The 24,706-nt window shown below is 40.5% G+C and overlaps 1 non-coding gene across 1 annotated transcript; it reads left to right on the forward strand.

Annotated features, from left to right (window-relative positions):
* The first annotated feature begins 4,096 nt into the window (after positions 1–4,096).
* LOC136995470 (U4 spliceosomal RNA) lies at positions 4,097–4,245 on the forward strand. Its single transcript, XR_010887060.1, has one exon. It is a non-coding gene; the product is annotated as a U4 spliceosomal RNA (small nuclear RNA).
* The last annotated feature ends 20,461 nt before the right edge of the window (positions 4,246–24,706 follow it).

A 24,706-nucleotide genomic window follows, 5' to 3' on the forward strand; every position in this document is an offset into this window, starting at 1 on the left:
GCTCATGAAGTTCAAAGATACCTCAAATCCTTTCACTTATCAGACTTAATTGATGTATGTCTGATGATCAGCCAGTAAACTAGTCTAAAATATCATTCCTCAGGGGTTACTAATGCACATAAAACTTCCCTGAGGCAAAAAAATCCAGTAACTTAGCAATTATCTGAAAGATACAGTGACTAGTTTACAAATCCTGCCCAAGACTACAGCATTCAAAAACATGCTGGTTACTAGACATTTTATTATTTCCTGTGAATTAGCTCTCACATATTTGCCTCCTAGAAGAAAGACCTCTAATTAGCAGCCATTGAAATTTTCCAGATCACTCTGGCTGCCAAACACCGCCAGCTCCCGAGTACTGCTCCTGGTCAGCTGGGCCTGCTTCCCCTTCTAACCAAGCTGAGCTCTATACTGTGAATGAGGGAAAACCACAAAGTGAGTTTAAAACTGATCTTTCTATGCTTAGCATTACAAACTATTTCCCCGATCTAATTTAAGGGAAGAGCCAACACTTCAATAATTTATGCTTGGTGCAAAGTCCCCCAAATGGCAGATGAACCATCCCAGAATAAGCAAGAGTGCACCATAACCGAAATCACACTCTTCCCAGACAGTTTTTCAAAATGCCTGTTATGTGCCCTGGCTAATAGTAGTGCCTCAGTCCAGTGCTTTATAGGAAACTCTTACACCATGTTATTCCAAGGCAAACAATTGTGGTTTTATTTTTAGCTGCAGGAAAGGAGCTGGACAGAGAATGGTTGTTATCTAGTGATCATTTCTTAGGAAAATCTTCTGGGAGAAATATTCACTGATAGTACAGCAAGAACAATTTAAGGTCACGAGGAATATGTGTGACTAGTGCTAAGAGAGCTGCAGTGTGCTTGATTACTGAAGGACAACAGGAGTTCCAGTCCTGGATGACAGCTTCTAGCCATCAACAGGTTAAGAGGTCTCCACTCTCGCCTCCTCTCCCCAGATTTTTGGTTCAAGTTTAACTGGTTCTAGGGGGTTGTTTGCTCAATAAAAATAAATAATAAAAAACACACAGGTTTTGCCTGTTCGATCCAAAACATTTACAAAGAAATGGTTACTCTTCTCTTAGGAAAAATAAACTGTCCTCTAGCAGGACAGTGCCCTACCAAGCAGCTGACAAAATATTCAAAGAAAGGGAGTCCTCAGCCACTTTTGGACTGCTTATAACTCCTCAGTATCACAAGTGCATAACATGTTAAATGATGTAAAATCCAGCCGTATGCTGTATATGTCCGTAGCTCTCCAGAAGATCTTGACATAAATTGACCTATACTCTCGCATTTTCCCAGTCCAGATCTTCACTTGGATTATCAGATTGCAGCGTTACAGGAAAAGCTTCCAAAAATCTGGGGCATGCCTGGCCAAAGCCAGGGAAGAGCCATAAAATGCAGCAAATGGACAAAAGCCTCACTGCTGTGTGTGTCTGTCATTTGGCATGGTTGTCTTCAGCCACGCACAGTTCACTTATCATTGATAGAGCCTCCTTGATCCAACATGCCAGAACAGCATACAGTCATGTTCTTGAGATGGATGACCTTTATCAGCAATAGCAAACTGAGTCCTCATCATTGATCCTATCACCTGCTTTTCTAATTTTTTCATGTTGCACCATTACAGCCTGTTGAGCAAGGTCACTGAATTGGCCGCACGATGACCGCAGCCAGTCTCTCCAGAGGGGGTCCACGTAATGGGGCTATGGACAAGTCCAAGTGACAGTGCGCGCTGTAGAGCAGTGCCCTTTACTTTGACTTGATGTCAAAATGTCAAATACTGTTGATATTCAGCATTTACTCTTGTTTGCTTTGGCAAGATACAGGTTCATTAGATAATCTCTCCTTTTGATACTGCTGTGTAAAAAATTAAACACTTATTGGCACATGATATGTAACCCAGATGTACCATGTCCTTGATGAATTTTCTAACCAGCAGCTCTCTCACAGTTTTCTTTCATACTGTGTAGCAACAGCTATTCAGGAATTGTAGTAAAAGCATATCGGCCTCACTAGGGTATACGGGGACCAATATTTAATAACCTGATGGTTGAAACACATAACCGGAAGATAAATGAACCTGGACCTCTTATTACATGGATAACTTTTATATTGTATTTATGCAATGACGTAGAGGTTATAATACCATTAATGCTAGCATTAATGACCCAGCCCCAGCCCCAGGCCCCATTTCTGCTGTCAGTCTCTGCCCCGCGACGCTGCAGCGCTGCAGCTCCAGCCCTGGAACAGCCCTGTCCTCGCCCGGCCTCGGCCTGTCCCCGACCCCATGGTGGTGCTCGGTGCCAGGGCTGGGGCTGCCCCGGCCGCCCCCAGCACCCTGCACCCTCAGGGCGGGGGGACGGGCCCTGCGGCCAGGCCCAGCCCTGCACCATGGGGCCCCGACACCGGCCCCGGGGGCCGCCAGCCTGCGCGGGGTGTCTTGACAATTCAAATGCCAAAGCATCATTTGATTTTCAGCAAAGGATTTCTTTGGATGATTTGAGAATTCAATAGTGACATTGAAAACAAAAAAACAGAGCAGAGTTCTGTTTTCACGCTACTGAAAGAGCTACGCTATTAAATACCACTTATCAGCTCCATTTTATAAATGCGTTAAAGAGATATCTGAAGTACAGATGAAAATAATGAATGGTGAAGCACTGCAACCTCAAAATAATTCTGATAAGACACAGAACAGAATATGACACTGTCTTTTTTTCCTCCCTCACTTCATAGTTCCTCAGCTATCTGGGAATTTGCTTTATCTCTGTCTGCTCAACTGCACATTTTTATCTGACAGATAAGTCACATTAAGCACTTTAGGCTTGCTCAGTGTTATCTGTCCATTTACTACTGTTCAGCCAGAAAGCAAAGCTATAAAGAGAGAAGCCAAATGGCATTAAAAAGGTGAAAGCTGGCAATCAAAGCAGCACACCAGTTATGCATGTATGAAAAAAGCAGGAAATCTGACTAGCTCAGCCATGATACAATTAGGTGATAGCTGATAGATGGGTGAAAAGCACATACATCATCTGACAAGAGGATAAGTGCATATACGGGCAGCTGCTTACAGCTGAGTGATAGAGTGTTTTTGAGGTAATAAGTGAATTGGACAGCAGAGCCTTGGTTAATCACATCAGGATACCTTTGATCTGACTTACATCAGCTATGAAAATGGTGTTGCTCAACAAGGGCAGAGATCAGAAAAGATCTTAATATAACATTTACCACAAACTGAATGGTGACACTAATAATGGCGGTGCCTGCTTAGCATGTGAATAAAGTTATTAACTAATTAGGTGATGTATTGCACAGATGCAAGAAAGAAGGCCAATAAAAAAACCTTAGTGAGGAGGAAACAGTAAACTGAGCTACAGTTCTCTCTCTATAGTTGCTAAACTCTGACTGCTACAGAGCAGGACTGGACAAGGTGCGCTGCCAGCCTCCTGCTTGTTCCTTCCTATCTTAGATCATAAAGCAGTCTGAACGATGAATTTGAAGTCAAGGATTATGTCTGGGCAAGGCAGGGTAAGTGATTTCTGGAAGAGCTGTGATTAGAGGTGTGATTAGCCAGCTGTAACCTATGGAAAGGCAGAGAGTGAACATAGCTGTACCAGTTGTCAGGTTATCAAGTCCAACACTCAGTCTCTAACAGCAGTCCAAAACAGATGCCTAAAAATGAATGTAAGAGCAGTGCAAGCAGATATCAATGCTTCTGCAAAATGCTCTCCCAGAATCCGATGACTTGCAGGTCAAAGGTCCTTGAGCCAAATATATTTAGCAATTCTCAAAGGACTTCTCTTCCATGATCTTGTACCATCTGCCCCTAAGCCCACAAAAATTTCTGGCATTCCCAACCTCCTGAAATAAGGAGCTCTTCAGATCATCTGTATGGCATAAGAGGAACCTCACCATCATCTCTTTTGAACCTGGCTACTATTAACTTAATTTGAGGACCTAAGCTCTTGCATAGGAAAAGAGGCTAGCAATCAATTATTTTCCATCATCTCCAAGCTGCTTTTAGCTAACAGACCTTTATCATATCTCCTGTTAATAGTCTCTGGACTAGGCTGGAGTGTGCACAGTTGCAGTTTTGTAGCTGATAAGGTGAAGCTGAGGTGCAATTTTTGCTAATTGAAAACTATTCCCAATATCCTGCTGTGGCAGCTTGCAATATAGCTGCCACCAGCAATTTTTGAGGGCCTATTTAATTTTTAACTGGCTGAATGGCAGAGCTCAGAGGGTTGTGCTCAGCGGTGCAGAGTCTAGTTGGAGGCCTGTAGCTAGCGGTGTCCCCCAGGGGTCAGTACTGGGTCCAGTCTTGTTCAGCTTGTTCATCAGTGACCTGGATGAAGGCACAGAGTGCACCCTCAGCAAGTTTGCTGACGATACAAAACTGGGAGGAGTGGCGGATACGCCAGAGGGCTGTGCTGCCATTCAGAGAGACCTGGACAGGCTGGAGAGGTGGGCGGAGAGGAACCTCATGAAGTTCAACAAAGGCAAGTGCAGGGTCCTGCACCTGGGGAGGAATAACCCCATGCACCAGTACAGGTTGGGGGCTGACCTGCTGGAAAGCAGCTCTGCGAAGAAGGACCTGGGAGTGCTGGTGGACACCAAGTCAACCATGAGGCAGCAATGTGCCCTTGTGGCCAAGAAGGCCAATGGTATCCTGGGGTGCATTAGGAAGAGTGTTGCCAGCAGGTTGAGGGAGGGGATCCTCCCCCTCTACTCAGCCCTGGTGAGGCCACATCTAGAGTACTGCGTCCAGTTCTGGGCTCCCCAGTACAAGAGGGATGTGGCACTACTGGAGAAGGTCAAGCAAAGGGCTACTGAAATGATTCTCTTGTATCAGGAAAGACTGAGAGAGCTGGGCCTGTTTAGCCTGGAGAAGAGAAGACTGAGGGGGGATCTTATCAACATGTACAAGTATCTGAAGGGAGGGTGTCGAGAGGATGGGGCCAGACTCTTTTCAGTGGTGCCCAGCGAGAGGAGGAAAGGCAACAGGCACAAACTGAAACACAGGAAGTTCCCTTTGAACATAAGGAAATGCTTCTTTACTGTGAGGGTAACAGAGCACTGGAACAGGTTGCCCAGAGAGGTGGTAGAGTCTCCATGTTTGGAGATATTCAAAACTCGCCTGGATGCGATCCTGTGCTATGTGCTCTAGGGGACCCTGCCTGAGCATGGGGGTTGGACCAGGTGATTTATAGAGGTCCTTTCCAACCTCAACCATCCAGTGATTCCGAGTCTTTGGCTTAATCAGTAATTCCTATAATGGAAGCCATCCCATATCTCTCATCAACCTTGTCACATTTTTCATTGTGTTTTTGTCAGTTCTACTAGGACTTTTCTGAGATAAGGAGGGCAATAGTGTCACTTATAAAATTGCTACCACTCATTTTTGTCTAGCTTCTTTCTTGTCTCTTCACCACTGTTTATATCTGAAAAGACCTTTCATTTTATTCAAGGGCAGTTTCTTTAGAGTCCTGTGGTAAGGGAACTTGCAGAATGCCTTTTGGAAATCCAGGTGGACTAGTTTGAGGAAATCTCTCTCCATGTGGCTCAGAATTCCTTGATGCATTCTACACAATTACTTTCCCACACTATATCACATTTATACCAGTATCCAATAATCATATTTTTATATGAAAATAAATTTTATGATTTATATATAGTTTTCTACTAATTTGCCTGCTGCAAATATCTGGCTTACTAGAGTTTAGTTACCCCAGATATCTGATGCAGCCCTTTCTAAAATTCCTGTCACACCTGACACCTTCCACTCCTGAAGTGCATGCTATTTTCAAACATGTGGCTGCACACCCCAATTAGTAATTCTGAGACTTCATGCTTCATCCTGGATAAATACCGTCTGTTCCTGGCAATTTGCTACAGTTCAGTTTGTCTATTTGTTCCACAGCTTCTTCCACTAACACTTCATTTTGAGACAAATAATCTGATGAATTCTCCCTCAAAAGAATTCCAGCATACAAACCTCTTGACCTCATTTGTATTGAGCATAAAAACTTCATTTTATTTTTTCTGATACATGTTTACCTTCTCCAAATGCTCCTTTCACACTGTGATATCAATTGGCCCAACATACTCTCTAGAAGGCTCCCTCCTCCTGCTGTCTTTGAAAAAGCAGTTGACATTGGGGTTGGGATTTTGTTGTTTGCTAGTTGTTCCTCAAGGTTTTTTGCCTGCTTTATTAAGTTTTACATTTAACTGATAAGTATTTCCAACATTGTTGAGCTTTCCAAAAGATGCCTTTTTGCTTTTAGTAACCACCTTTCCTCTTATGTTGATGCTTAGTCACACCAGCATCCATTTGCCTTTTTTTGAGGATTTTATTTATTGGATAAACAGTATGCATTTGCTCTGTACCTCTGCTATGGTGTCCTTAAATATCAGCCCAAAACCATCCAACTCTATAATGCTGGCCCTCCAAGGGATACATAACTGGTCTTGTCTTCTGTTACACACATTTGCTCTACCCACTGAGAATACAGAGATTTCAGGACATCATCTTCATTTCTTCCTAAATACACCACAGTTTTCTCTAAGCTTTGTCCAGTACAACCTCAACACTTTCTCACATGAAGATATTCCTCCCCTTTCCTTATTCAGGTGTCAAATCCCTACTAGTCTTGCAGATTTGCAGCATGGTCGCTCTCATACATCCCTAAAAGTCACACAATAATGCAAAAGCAGGCCTGTGATCTCTCCACCTTAGCGAGGGAAAAGGGCCAAATGTAAGGAACAATCTCTACCCACCCTTCATCCCTTAGTTGAATGTAGACCAAAGACACTGATTTGATGCTCCTGTTAAGAAGAAGTATGTAAGATGACAAGAGTAGTTTAAGAGGTTCCAGGCTGAAAGGTAATTAACCACTTACAGAAAAAGAATAAAACTTATTGGTAATTTAGTGGAGAAACACCTTTTTACAGAATCAAGGAAGCAGAATCCCCTCAGGATGAGCTTGTGTTAACTGCTTTGCTGTCAGCATCTGAACCAGGTCAGATGAGCGGTTCACTGTCAGGACATTATTGTGAAATGCATAGATGTCTCCCTTTCAGTTCCACAGGACCCGCAGATTTGGAATTCTACAGACTTCATATGATATACTCTGAAAAATGAACTTTCTTGATTTGGGAACCTTAATCTATTAGGGAACAAGGGGCCACGGTGGAATTTATTAAAGTGTTTGTTACTCTATAGAGCAATATCTTGTATTCAGACTCTGTGTTTAGCGACTGGAGACCAGTAACCTCACTTTTTCTTTTTCTTTTTTTTTTTTTTAATGAAAGTGCAGTATCTCTTATATTCTGTTGCTATCTTTGTCTTCTCTCATTTTGAGCACACTGACAGCCAGACAGTTTTTTGAAAGTGTCCTAGAGAGAAATGGAGGAAAACTACAGTAATTTTCCTATTTCTATTATCAGAAGATAACACTGAACAAAAAAAGTCAGTGAAATTGCTATGTTTCAGTGAGATCACTGTCATGAGCTTTTCCCCAAAATTCTCCTTCTTGGCATGAAATTACATGGTCACACTTTGTAAGTAATTTCAGACAGAACCTGATCTCATTTGTGCCAAAGTCAAATAAGGACAGCTTTACTGATGCTAATGAAGTAATGAAACCAAAACTAGAATGTAACCTCTTTGCAATTCTGGGATCAGTTCTTCCTATAGGATCCTAAAGTTCTTGGCAGACACAAATAGGATTGATCATGCCCTTCTGCTAGTACTACATCAGTTGCAGTCCCTGAGACACTGGAATTAAGTGACCAGTCCCCAAGGTCCATAGCTTAGAGCACCTTGCACTGCACTGACATGGTGCCTTGTAGAAATGGTGCATTCCTTAAAAGGTATTAAGGTAACATAGGATATCTACTGAAGACTTGTAATCAGGCACAGCCCTCACTTCCTGACCCACTTAATATTCTCTGTCTATGTGTGTAATGGTTTTGGACACACAATAATTGCCCCACCAGCAATTTAGAATAGATGCCATGCATAACATGCATTAGTTTAATAGCAAAAACAAGGCAGATGTGTGAGAACACAGGGAAGGGTGCAGGATGGAGTAGAAACACAGCGATTATGTTTCAATGAGAGTAGTTCTTCAGCACTCAAACCTTCTGCAGATGCAACCAATTTTTTCTCTCTGAAATTAAATTCTTGTATAAATACTGATTTTGAGTACATCTAAGATAATTCTGTAGCTTTTGTCTTGCTTTCTTAGGAATGGCAGTGTATAAAAAAATTATATAAAATGTTTTATAAATAAATTGTACAAAATAGCACTATATAATAAAATTGTGCAATTCCCCCAAGATAACATAACAAAGGACTCGGATGAGATTCAAATCTTAAATTATAACAGAACCACATGACACCTTCTACTTAAACTACAAAAGAAAAATTTTCAGAAGAAATCTGTAACCTAACACCGATATTCCACAATCAAACAAGATTTGCCAAAATACATTATTATAAAATGACTGACCAACCCATGAATTTATGTGTCAGAAGTTAATTAGTTTTTACTAATCTGTATGTTGTAATCATCAAATAAATATAGTACACCTCTATGTGATTCTGCATGAACCATGTACAACCTGCTATCAATGATTCCCGGTAACAGGTAGAGAGAAGAGTTGGTACATACTAACTACTGCATTCCCATACAAAATCGTTGAGGCATTATTGAAGCTTAGACATATATTAACATTTTTTCCCTTTTTGATATCTTTATTAATGAGAAGAAAATGATAACTTCAATAACTGGATAAGTACTTAGACAATCAGCTTGATTTTATTCTCTTATTCTGTGCATTTTTTGCATTGCCAAATTACCAAATTTAAAGGAAACAACATGCGATGTCAACTTAGTTTTAACCTGCACAGAACAAAATGTAATACATTTCATGATTAACTTTCTCAGAAATGTCTTTGTCAGGACAACGCCTACTGAATTGAAAGCATAGGTCCAGGTAAAATGGGAAACTTTATATATGCTGCAATATTCTGAAACTCAGGCTTCTGAATAAGTCTACAAAAACATCAAGCATGGGAAGTTTCTAAAATACTTTAGAGTTGCTTTTCATATCTTCTATAAATATAATTCTGCAATTCCTTTGACTCGTTTGGCTATTGTATCACTTCAGTGTTGTGTCAAAAGAAAGACATACAAATTTCAATTCTGAAAGCATAAACACACTTTCCTCCCCTATTTTCCTGAGTGTTGTTGCAATTATCATGCGGAGAAGTACTTACGCATCCATAGTTCTAAAATTTGAGGTAGAAGCAGATACAGACATGGGAGGACAAAAGTGTGCTGTAACAAGCATTTTAGGATTCATTTGTTTTTTCTTAGCAGTCCAAAGTGAAGTGAACATTTTGTATTGTTTTCTGAGAAGTGAAGCACAGCTAGAAAGTATATTAAACTTATTAGTAAGGAATAAGGCAATATTAGTGCTAGAGCGGTTTGGCAGATTCAGAGCCACTTTATAACAGTTTTTACAATCCATTCTGCACTTTTTTTTCCCCCTCCAGAAGCTACCCATCTAAATTAAACTAGCATTCCTTTCCTAAATCATTTGAAGAGACAGATGGCAAAGACTGCACTTTGTCAGATATTACTACTGAACCATCCATCTCTTCACAGAAATCTGGCACTACAGCAATTCTACAAACCTAAAATCTTCAGAACTACTACAACTGCAACATATTTAATGGACAAACGGCAACCAAAGCTGTAGTATTTCTAGATTCCAGCAACAGGGATGCTACTGGCACTAAAGGCATTATTTGCCCAAAATGACCACTTGTCCTGAGATTAGGAGACATTTAGATGTCCTAATAAGTGTCCACTGAAAAAAGTTCCTCCTCACTGCCTGGATCTTGCCCAGGGGACTCCCCCACCCAGTATGCACTGCTGAACTCCTTGTATTAAAGGACTGTTTCAGCCATATGGTCCCACTAAAATGGCTGTGCCCTCTTGGACCAGAGAAAGTTCTGTTGCAGCAGAAAGTATTGCTGGGGTGATGGAAAATGAGTTATTGATAACGTATTAATTAACATTGTGCTTATTCTGCAGTTCCCTCCTGCTGTCAAAGGTGGGGAAGAACGAGGGTCCTTCTCTCTAGAGGATGGCTTGAGGGGCTTGTTTCCACGCTGAAATAATACTATTCAATTTGCTCAAGCAGAGGGACCAGAACACCCAAGGCTCAGTGGCTTGCCTGAAATTTTGCAGTCAGTGTGTGGCAGAAAAATGATTAAGATGTTTTAGTTCCCTTTCTAAATCCATTTGAACATACTGTTCCTGTGTAAGAGGTCTGGGATTGAAAGATCCCAGTTTTCACCTGCCACTTTCAGAAAGTTGTTACCTGCTTCAGGCACCAGGTTTCTAGCACTGCTACGAAATGGCACAATGGAGACAACATTTTAGGCATAACCTAGTCTTCTAACTTCAGTCTTTTCTGAAGTTTTTCCTCAGTCTACAGGTTTTTTTCTTTTCTTAGTCTACAGTTTACAGCTTTTAATTTAACCACTGCAGATAAATCCAGATAAAAGAAATAAGAATTCTGAATTTCCAAGTTTACCCACTGCTCCATATCAGGGCCTTCTTTTTTCATTTTTTTTCATCCTAATGCAATGTTCAAAGAACAGTGACATAAAGGAGGAGAAAGGAAGTTGGCTGTAAAGGTGGAGCCCTTAGGGTAAACAAGCAACTTGATATATCAGTTATGATAAGAAAGATGCTATGGGAAAAAAAATTCACAATAGTTTTTCTTTTAAAGCTTTCCTGTACCCAAATGACAAAACAAATTAGACTGAACAGAAAGCAGTAGTGGAATGTTTTAGCCAAAAAGACGTGCAATCTTTCTTCTTTATCAAAGAAATCCTTTTGACATCTTTGCTCAGCAGTGCTCAGGTTTTCTATGATCTTTATTTAAAAGCTACACAGAGAACAACTTTTACTCATGTCCAGTGTAATATGTAGTTTCCATGCCGAAAACATCGTATTCAAACTAGTGCTTAAGGTCTTTTCTCAAATATGTTTTAATGTCAAATTTACAACTGTGAATTGAATCACTTGTTCTATTTCTCCTACAACCATTTTTTGTTATCTTCTGCAACATCCAACAACAGAGTCTTATCTGAGCCACGAGGATATTTAAATTCTTGGAGATCCATGTTCCCTATGACATCTACAAAGAACTAGCAAGGACACACTTATACTTTGTGCAATGCAGCTACTTGCTACTATCAATGGAAAGATCAAATGATGAGAGAAGTCTGTGATGCACTTCAGATTTTCCTCAAAAAAACCCCCCACCCTTAAAATTCAAAAAACCTCCACTTTTCCAAATACATTGTCTGGACTGAGAATTGACTTGACCGCTGTCCCAAGCTGGTTTTGTTGTTTCATTTCAGTTATCACTCAGGTCACTGTGTGTTCCTGATGTTGCTAACATTCATTATCAAAATTAAGTGTTTTCTACTGAAAAACACACATCCTGTCCCTACAGGCCTTTTCCTTAGTAAGGAGAAGAGGCTTAACAAGGTTTTCTTGTAAGCTAATTCCAGTAATAAATGCATGAACTGGGAACAAGAGAGAAATGATGAGAGACTACTGATTTCCTGTTTTCAGGGTATTCCTTTCAAAACAGTATGTTTAGTCTTCAAATGCTGTGGCTCTATGAAGGGCTAATAAGTTTTGGACTTCAGTACAGTAGCATAAAGGTGTAACAAAACTCTCAAATCACATTATTTTGGTTCTAGTTCAGTAGGCAGTAGCACAATGTTATTTTGGGTTATGGATGTAAGCAACGCTAGAGGCAAGGGGAAGACCACTTATGTGCAAAAGCGTGGTGCTGACCAGTCTTCATTCTGAGGCTCAGGTTAGAAAATGAAACAAGACATTCAACTGTTGCTTGTGAAAAAAGTGTGAAGGAAACAAGCAGCAGTCAGTTGCCTGTTGCATGGGTGAATAAAGATAGCAGATGTTCTGCAGGAAAAAAAAAGAGAAGGAGGAAAAATCTCTTCTCCTATGCAAGGCAGGTGCCAGCCTACAGGTTTGAACACAGTCGGTCTACTTCACCATGTATATAGGAATGGAAGAGAAGAAATAGAATTACGGCATAAACTAAACATAAAGACATCTCCCATCTCACCACCTTATGGGCATAGAAAAGTATAAAAACGCTCAAAGTAAGTCAGGAGTCCCTATTATTTTCTGCAATATAAAATTTAAGCCCATGGAAGATGCAACGCTTCTGTCAAAGATCTTCTGAAGAGCTTCTGGCTTTACTTCTCCATGAGAGAGGCAGCAGTCATAAATAGGATTGTACATGACTAAAATGAAGAGAAATATCCATGTCTTCTCCATCTCTTTCTCTGACTGTGACTCCCTATTATAATGTAGTTCTCAGCATTACCAGATGGCCACCAAGGTATAGAAGTTTCCAGAGGAAAACGGACTTAAATTTCCTAAAGTCAGAGCCATACAGAAAATAGGAAAGGTGTATTGATAAACAGTTTTGGAGGTCATATTGTACCTTGAAGATCATTTTAATGAATTTTATTGAAAACTAAGGTATCTAACAGGTTAGAAATTTGTTCTCTTCCAAAGCAAGTGTAGGGAAAATCTTGCGTCTCTCATTCAGCAAGTCACAGCCACAGGGACCATCCAAGGCATCCAGAAAAGAATTATAAAATCCCACTGAGGACAAAATGTTGAAGAAGTAAAACAGCATAATAAATAATTCATAGATGATCTAGGAGTTTAAGGGATGAGCAGAGACTGGATATTTGAAACTCAAAATAGAAGTCCTTTTACTACTTCAAGCCCTATAAGGTCTGTTCTTGCCTTTCCTGCAATTAACCCTGTTCTAAACCAACTCAGAATGCTGTAAATATTGACCTTTTTAGCACAAGAAATGGCATAAGTTGCTCCCTTAAGAAAACACACTTAACTTTAAAATTAAAATAACTAGTCCTTACAGCACTAGGGAGAGTGACCTATACAAGTCCAGCCCTTTGGTCTAGTCTGGCCTTTCCTTCTAAGACAGCAAAAAAGAAAAAAACCAAAACCTTTCCATTAAACTCTCTCTTGTAAACAAAGAAATGGTACAGGCCAACTTAACCCGCTGAACAGCAGCTGTCGCAGCGAGCCTCTCGCCTCTTGGGACAGCCGTACCTCAGTGCACGCTGGGCTGAGGACCGCCACAGCGCTGCCCTTTCGCTGCCTCCTTTCGGAGGGAGATGCTCCTCGGCTCCTGCGGCTGCCGCGCGGGTGCATCCGCGGCTCCCGGGCCCCGCGCTCTGCCGCGGTGCTGAGGGGCTGCAGGGCTCTCCGCCCCCGCGGGGCCAGTGCGCAGGGGCCTGAAAGCTAGCATTTCCCTAAGTGCTTACCAGCAAAGAGCTCGGGCCAAGCTTTCAAGTGCCCTTTTACAAATTGGATGTGCAGGTTTTTCCCCATCAAAAATGACATTATTTCTCTTCCTTGAATAAACAAAACACTTCATATGTAAGTTAAAGCCAAACATATAAACTCAGGAACATTTTGTTCTTCCTGACAATGCAAGACAGCCACATCACTCAAAACAAGAGTAAGTAACAACATAAATCAGTAAATTATTTTCCCAGTTAAGGCAATTTTGTTATGCAGTTTGATATTGCCAGCACCATACCCATTTTTTTAAGGTTTTACATATGCTTTCCTTTTTCTCCTTAAAAACAATACATTTTTAAGGGAAGAATTTTAGTCAGTGTACAGTTACTGTAATAATTTACTCTCTGATAAAGCAGGAGTCAAGGTAGCACTAAGTCATGACCTCAGCCTTAACAAGATTCTGTAGCACCATTCAAATTACAGCTTTGGGTCCCAGGACCCATAAGTCATAAGGTCATATAGCACTACTAGCTATTCAGCAACGTTAAATCCCAAAATCTTTTAGAAATTGAATAAAATGATTTGCGGTCTTTGTAATTACTGCTCATTTTGTCCCTGTGTTCAATTAGCTCTTCTCCAGCACTTCAGTATGAGGCAGATTTCTCTGATGAAATGTCACATTTTGGTAATTACTTCTGACCTTAAACTTTCTGTACTTCAGTCCCTGCCTATAAAAAAAATCAAGCAAGTTTTATCTGCCCATTTTGTAGGAATGTGTGATGTGGCAGTTGGTCTTCACATACCAAACACACACAGACACACACCTTGATGAGCACACAGAGAAGATCCCATGAAAATTAACAACTCTGAGAGGAACCTAAATAGCATATACTGACTACAGTCACATACTAATCAAACAGGAAAAGGTAAGATACAGAATAGATGCTCTCATTTGTCTCCAGAAACCAGGTGAATGAAGTAGATGATTTCAGGATATTCCTGGATTTGGTAACCTGTTGCTAGTGCGCAATATACTCCACAGATCTATCTCAAGAGTATAGCAATGTCCTGGTGAAAATATATTTTTCTCTTGCAACTCCAGGTGATTCTTCCTACTAATACAGCTGACAGAACGTGTCTGTATAAGGTGGAGCAATACAGCTTTTGGATACAAACATTCCCAGGCATCTGATTTGAGAGCATATTTCCTGCTTGCCTACTCACTTCCCAACTCTCTTTTTATGACTGCTGCAAAGAGCAACAGCTGTGATAATCCAAAAGTATCACAATAAGGACCCCAAAAGAAGGTGTAGGATCTATACCTTTAGCATGTTGCTGTTTCCGATTGCAAAATATCAAGTTTTGCAGGCCCAGTGCACTCACCTACTGTTTGAAGAGTTAAGGGCCTCTGAAAACTTCCTGCTGCCTATCTTATCGAGCATAATTCTGAAAAAACATAACTCTGAGTCCTGGTTTGGTGACTTCAGTCTGGTTTTGGTTGCCTTCAGCAACCTACTATGGAGATAATTGCAAAAAGCTGCACAGCTTTGCTCAGTGGGGGTGGCAATCACTGCTATGATCTTGGTTAAACCTCTAGGGATCATAGAGAGATCACAGGTTAGGAGCTTGTGAATCAGCTGAGCTCATGATACAGCCCTCCTCATGAGCGAGGGGAGCTGCCATTCCTTAGAAGCCTGTTTTGGGTTTCTGCCTCTCTCTCGCTTTTTCTGGCAAGGAGAAGGTTCCAAAAACACAGCAATTTTTTTAATCATACTGACAGGTCAGTCATTTGAGTCTATGGCTGCATGCTCTTTCCTTCACCTTTCTGGAAATATTATCATATACCTGTATCTTAACCAAAAGTCGGCTACGCCTTGCCTCATGAGTGTCAAGATAATTTTTGTTCAGGTAAGAAACAAGCCATATTTGCAGTATTTACCAGCTATTCCCAGTGAATACCAGTGTCTTGGCCACATTAGATATGGATGTTGCCAAAAGTGGCTTCAGTAGTTGGTGTTTCTCTGGAGGTCATCTGGGAAATTTACCTGGCCTTTGTATCAGGAAGAGTACAGGACACTTGAAGCTTTTGAAGCCCTCAGACAGACAAACTGATCACTGGAGAGACACTATAAGGCTAAGAAATGGTCTGGAAGCACATGTGCAAAGCATGAGTGAGAGGAGTACCTCCAGCTTTAACTTGGTAAGAGAGAAGAAATCGTGAGGAAGCATAAGAGGAAAACTGCTGCATTGCACTGTCACAAAGAGTTAAAAGGCAGTCAGGGGTTACGGCTGCTCTGTCCTTCACGCCCCTAGGCAGAGAAGTGCCGAGTACGTACAGGGCAAGCTGTCCAAACCGAGCTGCTGCTAAAAGGATGGGAGGAGGAAAGAGGTACTTTAGAGAAAGCACCCTAAGTGATAGGTCTTAGAGTGCAGTTTCCAGGGAAAACAGACAGTGAGGTAGAAATCATTAATTTTAAGCTGTCTGTGCAGTGACATGTCTAATAGGCTTTTTACACATTTAGAATAATGCAAAAATTATAGCACTCAAATTAGCATGAATGCATTTAGGAACTCAATAGTAACATAAATGGTGAAAAGCATACGTTAAGGTTTTCCTCATATAGGAACCCTGGGAATTTAGCACTGAGGAAGCAAAAAGAGATAGTCTGTAGCAGAGTTTCTATAACTTTAGGAAAAGCCTGTGAAAATGCTGAGGCAAACACATGAGGTGCTGGTACACTTACACTGAGGAACCTGGGTCCTTCTACAGAATAGAAAGGAAAGCATGAACACTGTGTGAATCTTTTCTGTTTCTTGCTCTGACCTATATTACCTTATTAAAAAGCCTTCTACATAAACTTCTGTAGGGTCTGGGATGTAAGGATCCAACAGTTTTTAACAAACAAACTTGATCTATCCGAAAAGGCATTTCAGGTTATTTCTCCTGATAGTCATAGTTGAATCGTTCTTCAGATCAAAGGTACACCAAGCAGAATACCAAATAAAAAATAGCCTTGCTTCTTGAAAACATAGAATTTTCTTGTAGAATTGTACAATAACCTACAAGCATCTTCATAAGCAAATGCAGATTTTTTGCAGTTTTAACTTTAAATTTTGGACAATTTAAATTAGAAACAACAAAGGAATTTTACAGTAACATTTTAGCAAAAAACAAAGAGAGTGAGTGAATTAATGTGAGTGTCTTGGTCTAAAAAACCCTATTACTGCATCAAAGGATAGAAAAATCCAGCTGCAGCGGAGACCCTAGGGCTCTACTCAAGAGTTTGACTAACTATGACATCTTTTTATTAGCTTGAAAATATGAGTACCTGGAGAGCGAGCTCATTTTAGTAATCTCACCTGCTAGTCCTTCATACTGTGTTTCTTGGCAAATCCACATTCAAAGGAAAATATAACCAAATGAAACCTCTGGTATGCTCTCCCATAAGACCAAATACAGACAAATGTGTATAAAAACAGTGTGACTTCCTATTTTATGAAATAAATATGGCACATCAGAAGAGCCTATTTTCTATGAAGACCTGCAAAGCTGCATTCAGCTAAAGGGAATGAAAAGATTCCTGTGAGCTAAAGTCCAAGTTGAATGGCAACTCTCTGCAGGGAGCTGCATTTACTGCAGCTGGGTTAGGAAGGTATTGTGTTTTATCTAGCTGAAGAAAAGCTGCAAATCATTGCAGCTCACTGTTCCAATCTGAAAACAACAAATAAAACAAAATTTCTTCTGCCTAATTAGGCAGTGAGCTGGATAATATCACAATGCCAGACATGAATAAAGACTTGGGCTCCTTTCTGCAATAACTGGAGCACCTCAGGCTAATCTACCATTAAAAAACATACCTAAATTTTTAGCCTCCAGGACTCCTCTTGAAGACAAGGCACTCAACCTCATGTTCTGCAAGATCAGGCAAAAGCACTAGATGGCTCAGCATCTTGCCTGACTAAGGTCTTTTGAAGATGTGAAGCCCTGAAGCCATAGTACCTGAGCGATTAAGAGGAGATAGTGAGAAAGAGCATTTAATTTGATTTTCCAAAAATACGTCACCCAAGAAACTCAGACTGCAGTCAGACATGTTGTTCTTCTTGTTTTCAGGCTGGGTGAAAGGATTGTTGCTCCAATCCAGCCCCAGGTACTTACCTGCAGCTGTCCTACCAGACGGTGTTGCTCGACTAAGCCTGCCAGTTTTGCTGCCTGTGTAGTGTTCCCCAGTGTAGGCTTCCTAACCCTGCTCCTCCAAATGCACTAGCCAACCTGGAGCATTTTAACAGAACTGTGTGAGGGAGCAAAGGTACAGCTGATACTGAAAAGAAAACCAAAAAACTGCTATTTTCATAACATGCAAACAGAAGAATCCAAAGTCATTGAAAAATAGATAATGTATCACCTGATTTGAATTAAAGCATCCGATCTGTGGACTAAATTCCATGAATTAATCAAAGGGATTTAAAACAGAAAATAAGTGCCTATCCTTTTAACATGACAGCAGGGCACTCTTTCTGTTCCATTAAGTGCATCTAATTGCAGCCCAAGACTAAACAGGCTTCTTCACCAATTTATACTTTGTTTTTCAAAGCATGCTGAAGAGACAGAGAATGAATCAGAGAAGAGCAAAAGGCATGCTGATTGATCCTCAAATCAGTACCCTTTAGTGTTCACTGAGAGAAGGGGAGTTTGAAGGCGGATGCAGCACAGTAAAAGCTTTCTTCCTTGCTTCTTTTCCTAGAGATTTACATTATATTCTGAACTGACAAGAGCAATGCTGGTAAAAACGAAGGGGCTCTTGTAAGTTGAAACAAAAGTGGAAAAGCAATTTAAAGTATTTTCTGCACTGCTTCAAAACATTTAGTTTCAAAAAAAGAACAAGAGAAACTTTCACCTTCAAGAGGACAAGAAAGCCGGGGCAATTCCAGACTCCAGCCAGAATGGCTGAAGAGACGAAGGAGAACAACAAGAGGAAAGGATGAGAAAAAGTTAATGATGATCATCCCAATATGTAATCTTTCCTTTAATGACATTTATTGGAAGCCTAGGTTGTCCAAGTTTGTTCTCACTTTCAAGTGTCTTCTCCTTTATTGGTAAGTGTCAGCCTTTTTTGAGTTAGAGAATTTGCTGCTACAATTGCTTTGCTAAAGATAGTCTGAGAGAAACTTCCCATCTGTTTACTTATTCTCTATCACCCTGTTTGTGAATCTAGGTCAAGTATCTGAGTATGTCTATACTGCAGTTAAAGCCGTGACTGTGGGACAGTAGAGAAATCCTGACCTAACTCTAAACTAGCTACCTTGGATACTGGATTTTTTTTATCATAAACACATAGAACTTAAAAGGGCTGATTTAGCCAAACTGGAATGCCTCAGATACCAGTTTACTACACTTACATACATTGCCCCTTATCTTAAACAAGAAAGATGTTTTTGCATTTTGAATTTGCCATTCAGGATCTGATCCAAACATCTACTTTGATTTTCTGTCTACATCAGCAGAAAACAGCCAGTGTGTCAGGAGACTGCAAGAACCTCAAATTAAGAAAGCAATATAAGCTGCATGCAACTCACTCTACTCTCTCAGACCACTTTAAGCTCTGAAGTATGGAGCTCCATAGATCTCCTGACATTAAACTAGGATAATCATAGCTGGAAGCAAATTATTCCTCTTATAAATATTCAGTTCATTTGAATATTGCTTAAAATATTCATATTTCAAATGATTTATTGTGGTAAGGAACTCCACGATTCATAAGGATGATAACACTTCAAAGTGCTTTAAAAAAAATTAAAAAATTCATCATACAGAGAAAATACCGTGGCTGACCAGGACCTCCTGAAAATGCAGCAAACGTATGCAGCAGGGGTTGAAAATATCTGATCAAGAATATTTAAGTGAAGTATGTCTTACACAGAATATATAGGATCTAGTTTTCACTAGGTGTTGCATTGTGTAAAGTTACCCACCTACCCAGAAGCTGCTGAATATTGTGAGCTAGACGTCTAAAGTAAGTAAGAATAAGTGTGCTGGCTTAAATGTGATCAGTAATAAACCTCTTATTAAATATACAAAATGAGCACTTGAGTGCAAAATTTATTACAGCTTTGTAAAACTGAGTCCAAATCTGAAATGGACATGGTGAGTATTCTGAAATACTGAGCTGATTAAATCTTTCTTTGTTGATTAAATATATGCCCATTCCCAAAATCGTGACCAAGGACTGCACAAGTTAGTGAATTAAGTTTCTATTCAGCTTCAAATCCTTTACTTCTATTCACATTTCTAACAACTTCGTCCTATCAAAACAGTTAAACTGTTGCTTCTTTTTTATGCATATAAACTGAAAGTAAAGGATAAACTTTTATATAGAATTGTGATGCCCTCGAGCTTTATAAAACTCATATCTCCTCCTTGGCCAGCAGCAGTTAAACTCAAGATCTTATTGAATTAGGTATTCAATTCATTTGTTCTTATAATGCAAAAATACAAAATTCAGGAAAAAAAAGATCTAACTTGCATTTCATTTATAAATATTTATCATGCAACATTCAATTTAATAGTACGTTATCATTCCCTTTTTCATGTACTGCTGTTTTATTTAATTTTTAGCTAATGCTTTTATTGTTTATCCATTTTTTCAAAATAAGACATATTTGCTCAATGAATTTCACTGAATATATTTTATTGCATTCAAATATTTCCCTCCAGGTCTTGTCTGAGTTTTTTTAAATTTTTTTTAAATACACATATATTAGGAGGAATCACAAAAGAGAAAAGTAAATATAATTTAGATTTTTTTTCTCCTGAAGGCATGGTATGTAGACTGAATACTAGCATTTGCAATTTAGTGTGTGTGTCCTAGGTACGCCTACATTCATGTGCATGCTTAATCATATTTAAAGAATTGAAATCACCTTGACATGAATGCTTAGTTTATTGAGTAGGCCCTGAAAACAAGACTGTCTTTCATTTGTAAAGTTTCCATTGGATCAGAAGTTAAATCTAATGGCAGGTTTGTGAACACAAGCTCTCCCTGCTTCTGTCTGTGAAAGACAACACATTTGTGAAGACAAAGAATTTACTTCCTATATTGTCAATTTTTTTTCCCAAAAAATAGTGAAAAGTAATATGCATTAAAAAACAAATAAATAATTATAACAATTCATCACAGGCTTAGAAGATATTTATTAGTGCAATGTAGTCCCAATATTTTTCAGTAATTTGTAATTTAAAAAGTACTAGAAAAAAAAGCCATTTCACAGAGATAGCCTATTTTGTATAAAGTTGCTAAAATGAACCTGTAATATTTCCAAAAGTATTAGCTAGCTGGCTTGTGGTCTAACTGAAAATGAGAAACGAAGCGTAGGGTAGAGAACACTTAGATGTCAATGCTGGAAGAGAGGGCACACACAAGGAGGTGGGGTTATAACGCAGATTGAATGTCCATCTGGAGCCAGAATATGAGTAAATGTAAGTATATCTGGGGGGAATGGATTCCTTGGATTGTGGGGGGAGGAAGGGGACACAGAAGGACACAAGGACACATTGCTATCTGGTGGAAAACATCACAAGCCCCTTAGCACAGATAAAACTTTGCTAGTTTATAGCAACAAAGTACTGAAGCTGAAGTTATTACTTTGATCCCTTCACAACTTTAGGATGTTTTTTTTTTATCCTCCTTAGGAGATGACATTGAATTTAAAAAAAAGTCCAAGTTTCCTAATAATGCCATTTAGGTATGTGGGTTTCTTAGGCAGCCCATCAGTTATGCCTTCAGCATTACATTACCAGTAAACACAAGTATAGCAGTGTTGAAGAAGATTTTATCTTCTCTGAAAGGGTGTTAGATAATAACTGAAGATTCATGGAAATTATGCAAGTACCCAAAATAATAAGCAGTCATGCTGATGTGTATACAAATCTGTCCAGAAAGGAAAGTTGAGCACAAACAGTAAGTGCCTCAGAGAGTATATTAGTATGCGTACACAACTTTTTAAAATGATTGGCTTGTATCACTTCTCATTTCTCTTCAGAAAATGAAAAATACATTTCTTTGTGCAAAAGAATCATCCCCTCTGCAACCACTCAATTTCCAAGTAAAATTTTATAAACAGTTTCTATAAAAGAAACACTACCATTGATTATTTAATGATAATGATTATGATAATGAATGTATTAGATTGCACCCTAAGACACTACAGTTTACTTTAGCAGAAGAAACACTTTCCTGTTAACTCACTGATAGAAATTTATCTAACCCGGTACAGAGACACATACATTTTTTATGTAACTTTACAAGACTCATATATTTTACATAACTCATACAGCAAAGAATTTAGTCCAATGTTTGATCCTCTTTGCACATTTCAGAGACAGTATTATGCTAAGCAAAACAATATGAAGAAGCTAGTGAACTAATATATTTTATGTACTAACACACCTGACAAAAACTCTTCCACCCTGCAGAAGGTGGCAATCCCCACTTCAAAATCTGCTCCTTCCAACACAACCTTGAATATATTTAATTTTGTCAGAAAGCAACATACCTGGGTCCACTCCGCGCCCACTGAGGTTGTCTGCTGATTGCTGTCCCCTGCGCCTCAGGTGCTCCTGTTAGGTGCAAGTTAGTGTTTCGTGGGAGCCATCCCGCTTTCTGACAGCCCCACGGTCTGGCAGTCGCTCCAGGAGAGGAGGGGCAGAAGTAGCACAGCCTTTCCCTCCATAAACTCTCTTTCCTGTAGTGCTTCATGAGGGGGTTAAGCCAATATATGACATGGCAAAAGCAGTTGGCTGGAATGGGGGCACAATATCCCAACACGCAGCTCTCGCTGGGGAAGGAAAGAGGAACGAGGGATTTGGATGGCTCGAAGGGTTCCTGAGGCTTTACAGCTCCATAGTGAGAATTTTTTATTGGCCCTCTTCTCCTGCTTTGTACCAGATAAATGAAGAGCATCCTTGAGAACTATTTTGCAAGCAGAATTATGGCATTTAATATTGCAGTTAGCAAGCATTGGCAAAAGGTCTACTTTGCATTGTTTTTAAACAGCCTACACTGAGGGGGCCATGCTCTTCTGCGTTATTATAACAAACTACAGGGGCTCTTCAAATGCAGGCCCTGACTATCCCTTAATGTTCTTAGTGGCCCTTTGCTGGACCCTCTCCAGCTTGTCAATAGCTCTGGTCCCAGGGGCCCCGAACTGCACATAACACTCCAGATGTGGCTTCACAGATGTGGTGCAGAAGGGAGTCATCACTTCCCTGGGCCTGCAGGCTACCGTCGTGATAATACAGCCTCCCACGCAGCTAGCCGCCTTCCCTGCAAGGGCACACTGCCGACAAAAAAAAAGCCTGCATAGTCTTCTTTTTTCCAAATTATATCTATTTATTTTATGACTGTGTGCAATAAACAGCTCCAGCTGCTTTTAAGCCTCTACAGCCTTAGAGAAGAGAATGACACCAGCAGAGGAGAAAGGTCGTGTGCGCACCTCATTTACAAGGGAATTAAAGGGTGCAGATAAATCCTGCCATTTTGTCTTTGTAAACCAGATTAAATCCCTTCCTCCCGACTCCTTGGGACAAGATGTGAGATCCATCCGCCACCCCCTCCCCTACAGCCAGGCCCCGTGCAGCGACAAGCGGAGAGGGGGTTGTTAGGAGACAAAACAGACAAAAACGGGCTCCGGCGGGCACCGGCCGCGCTGCTTGGACACGCGGTGAAACAAGGTGCCGCTTTGCCTTTCCGAAGGCGCCCGCGCAGCCGGCAGCGCGGGCGAGGTGAGGAGCCGGCCGAGGCGGGGGCCGGGCTCAGGGCGACCCGCCGCCCCAGCCCTCGCTGCGGCCCTTCTACAGGCTGGATTAAAAGGGTCTGCTGCCGGCAGGCGGAAAGTCATCTAATGTAATTTCCACCCGGCGTAACGCTACGGCTTCGCCAGCTGGGTGTTACAGGACCCATGGTCTACACGAGAATTAGGCCGTCGGTCTTCAGGCTACGTCTGTTCACGTACAGCTATAGATCTGCTGAAGGGAATTTATTACATATTTTCCCTCCCATATTTGCATTTTTCTCACTCGTTAAGCTTTAATATGGCCTTAATATGGAAGTCAGCTGGAGATCATGTAGCCGTTTCCCAGTCCCACGGACAGAGAAACCGTGGCCCCAGCAAAGCACAGAAAGTGTGCTGTGGTTTTCTCTCGCACGGATGGGACAGTCACAGGTTTTGCTGGGGTGCTGAGCTGTTGCTCTGGGTTTTTTTCCTTCAGGCAGCGAAGCTGTAGATTATCTCAACATAATGCTGTTTTTCAGGAAACTGGTAAACAGGAATCACTTTGAGCTGTTCGCCTGTGCACCTGTCCTCTCACAAGCACGCTTCCAGCTCCGCACTGCGTATCACGGGGCCTCTGATGCAATTTTTTCCCCAGGAATTACAAAAGCAGGGCTGAGGTACTCTTTCAGTGAAATGCTCTGGCTTCTGTCATTTACATAGTGCAGCATTCTCCCTTTTTGGCTAGGATAGTGACACAGATGAGGACATGAAATAAGGTTCTGAAGTTTAATTAGTGTCATTAGAAAATTGGATAGAAAAGCAATTTAGGCTGCTGCTGCTGAGGGAAAAAAACCCTTGACGATAGCAGAGAATTGGACTCATAATGTACTATTCACATACAACTCATCTTCCCATCTCTGAACTGACAAAGATGGTTTTTCAGTAATTTGAACACCAGCTGGCTTGTGCAGGGTTTTTTTTGAATAATACAAATACTTGTACTGCGATTCTTATTAGGTTTGTTTATATCTCCATTGCAGCTACGAAAAGTTTCATTGTGAATTGATAGCAACTTTCTCAAGCCGGAGTTAGTCTAACGTGTCATTCATATTTTTGCTTGAAATATTGTCTGCAACTCTTCAATGAAGTACCCAAAAGTCAGCTAAAAATTTAAACTCGCCACTGAACTCTTCAGTGTGGGTTCAATTCATTGCTCATCTACAGACTTTTCTGTGCAACCATGAGCAAGCTTAGACCATGCTCAGACCCCCCCAGCTGTGGCTTTTTAGAAGGTGAAAAGCAGATTAATTACTCTCAAGCATCATCTACTCCTCAAAGGTACCTAAAATCAAGCAAGCCTAAGTTTTGTTGCAATTCAGAAATACTTTACATGTCATCAGATCATATTCTACTCAGTTAACTAGCACTTAAAGAGTTCACTTAAAAATAAAAGAGGAGAGTGAAGGGACCTTTCCAAAGTGGTTTAGCGGTAAGAGGCTTTCAGGGGAA

Source organism: Apteryx mantelli, chromosome Z (assembly GCF_036417845.1).
Source record: "Apteryx mantelli isolate bAptMan1 chromosome Z, bAptMan1.hap1, whole genome shotgun sequence".
In the NCBI taxonomy this organism is placed as follows: Eukaryota; Metazoa; Chordata; class Aves; order Apterygiformes; family Apterygidae; genus Apteryx; species Apteryx mantelli.